Raw genomic sequence first — 2,978 nt, 5'->3', positions numbered from 1 at the left:
TTTTATTTGGGAAATTTTTCAAATTTCACAGACGCACATTCCAAGGATTCTTGAGGTTTTTAATGCCATGGTTCATCTCCTCTTCTGTAGAGTTCATCTTGGCAATGCAGAAAGAGTGTGGAGGACAGAACCAGATTTCCAGCACTCAGTTCTTACGGCTCCCATGGTAAACACAGCACATTACTGAGCAATGTTATTGGTTTAAATTATTTTTAAATTATTTTTTGAAACAAATGTTACTTATTTTTCATTGTCATTGTTTAATGAAAAATGAAATGCTGAGTTTCAGTAAAAGGAAAAATACTGAAATACTTCTTTGCTGAAAATTATTTTGTAACTCTTCTATTATAACACCAGTCTAAAGTATTTGTGAAACACATTTTTAATATTTTACTTCCTAGAATTAGAAAGCAAAGAGGTACCCAGGGGTGTCTCAGCTTCCTTCATAACTATAGCTTCAATTGCCATCTTGCCCAAGGACCCCAGAACTGTGTACTGCTTGGTTCTGACCATGTAGATGGGCCCTCAGTATCCATATGCGGCTGGTTACCCATATTACAACATGGAAAACTGGCTTCACTAGCTTGTCTTCTCACCTGACAGCCTGAAGTCTTTCCTTGCAAAGAAATTGCCTTCTGGTGAGCTAAGCAAGCCAGGAGCTCAGTGTTGAAGGTGTGCTGTGGTCTTAAACCCAATCTATAGCCGACCTCTGTCTAGCTGATTCTACTGGACACCTCTCAAACCTGCCTAAATTGTTAGCTCGCCATAACTGTGTGCTACTACCAAAGCTTTCCGCACTTTCCATTTGAATCCATGGGGCCTCTCCAAGTCACTCTCCAAGTCACTCTCCAAGGCTGCTAAGTATGGCTAAAACAGCAATGTCCTCATTGCTTAAATACTAATACACAGCAGCTTCACATTATCTCAATGACAGAAAATGAAATTAACCCCACCTGAATGGGAACAGGTTAAGGGTTTCTTGGGGAGGGGATGTCGATTTCTTCAGTGGTGTAGTCTCTGTTAACGTACTCCTGCTCCAATAAATGACCTCCCACCTATACTCATGCAGGCAGCCCTATGTAAACTCAGTCGGGGACTCGCACGCGCGCGCGCACACGCGCACACACACACACACACACACACACACACACACACACACAGGCATGCGTACACACGAACCCAGAGAAAGACTCATGAAAGGAGGATGGAGACTGGTTAGGAAGAAGGGCTCCCACAGGAGAAGGAGGGAGGATTACAGAAGGAAATCTGTGGTGGAAACTAAAATTCAGTGCATACACATATAAAACTATCAAATAAAAAAGATTTTTAAAGCCTCAACACAGCATCTCGATATTACCTCAATATCCATAGTTTCAATGCTGTCTTGCTTAAACCTTTCCCCAGGAACGTGTTTATTTTCACCACGGTCCTTCATGCGCACATTCAGGTCACATGCTCTCTCCTCCGTGGTGTTTCTGGCTCCAGAGCTGAGTTTGCCACGCATTGGACCACAATGTGACCTTGCTACAAAAGGATCTACCTCACTTAGTGCTTTTACCGTGAGAAAATACTCTGCACACTTTAATTTTGTTTTTGATTAGCAAACAGCCATATGTCTTTATGGGTAATGGTGTGATGCCATTTGCAAATGTATTTTCTGCACAATAACTAAACCAGGGATTTAGCGTATTTTTAAGTACTGGTTAATACATTATTTAATCATCTGTGTTAGTGAAGGAAGGATCTCACAAGAATGCTCACACAATTTCCTTACATGGATACAAAGAATTGGGGGATTTTTTTTTTCGTTTATAATTCTTATTATTAAACATGGTATGAGTTACTAAAACTGTTTTCAAAATTCCCAGTAATTACATGACTCCTGATGAGAACATTAACTGATTCAAGCAAATTCCTCCTTTAAGCATTGTGTAGGAGTAAATATCATTTATTTGTTTGAATTGCTATATTCTTGTTTAATTAGATAAATTAAAGGCTCATCATTTGGGGCTGGCATTTCAAACCACCTTTCCTAAGTATCTCTTGCCCTATGCTTTGTCTCAGGAATGAAGATTACAGTGAGCAGGAGGTGGGGGAGAGGGGATTGATGCTTATTTGTTTGGTTGCAGCAACAGTATGAACTGTTTTAACCATTTTGAGATGCTGCATGCTAAGTTTCCTCTGGAAACCTGAATACATAGTTTTGGGGAATCATGAAGCTGGCCTGGTCTACCTGCCTAGAGAGGCAGGCATTCATCATAGTTTTTCAGGTTAGAGTCCATGGCTCTTGGGGCACTGTGTGCTTTTGAGTTCCTGAGAAACCGAGGCACCCTCTCAGGCAGTGGAGCACTCAGGCTGCCTGTGTATCTCTGTGTTCCCTCAGTGTTCAATCAGGGAAGCATATAGGAACTTAGCTGAACAATTGGCCTTAGATATTAATCCTGTGTACCCCATCTAGCTTGCAACTGTCATTGTATCCTGGCAACCACCATTCTGTTTTGATAAGTATATAAAAAGTCTGATTGCTTGATAGAAACTTGTCTTAGCCTCAGTCTTGCTGAGACCCCTCTGACCTGGCCTGATAATAATAACCATAATCCCATAACCCTGACTCAGTAAGTAAGTAAGTAAGTAAGTAAGTGCCGGAGTTTACACATAGAAATACTTTTCTTTGTAGTGAGAGAGTCCATGGAACCTGTTTTGGATTATCTTCTTTTCGGACAGCAAAGACTAGAAGAATTAAGAGCAATCTGAGCTGAGCAACGTGGAGACTCAAAGTCAGATCCTGGCTCAGTATTAACCTTCATGTTTTATGTTGTGTCTTGTTGACAGACCACAGAGCCTTCAATGCTAGAGCAGAAACTCCACAGAGGCCCAAGCTCAGATCTTGGATCAACATTAACCCTGAATAATTGTTTCTGATTCTATTTTCGGATTTCTAATTTCTGAATTCTAGTTTCCACTCTGAATGTGAGAAA

This window comes from Onychomys torridus, chromosome 7 (genome assembly GCF_903995425.1).
Source record: "Onychomys torridus chromosome 7, mOncTor1.1, whole genome shotgun sequence".
In the NCBI taxonomy this organism is placed as follows: Eukaryota; Metazoa; Chordata; class Mammalia; order Rodentia; family Cricetidae; genus Onychomys; species Onychomys torridus.
This window is presented reverse-complemented; position numbering follows the sequence as displayed.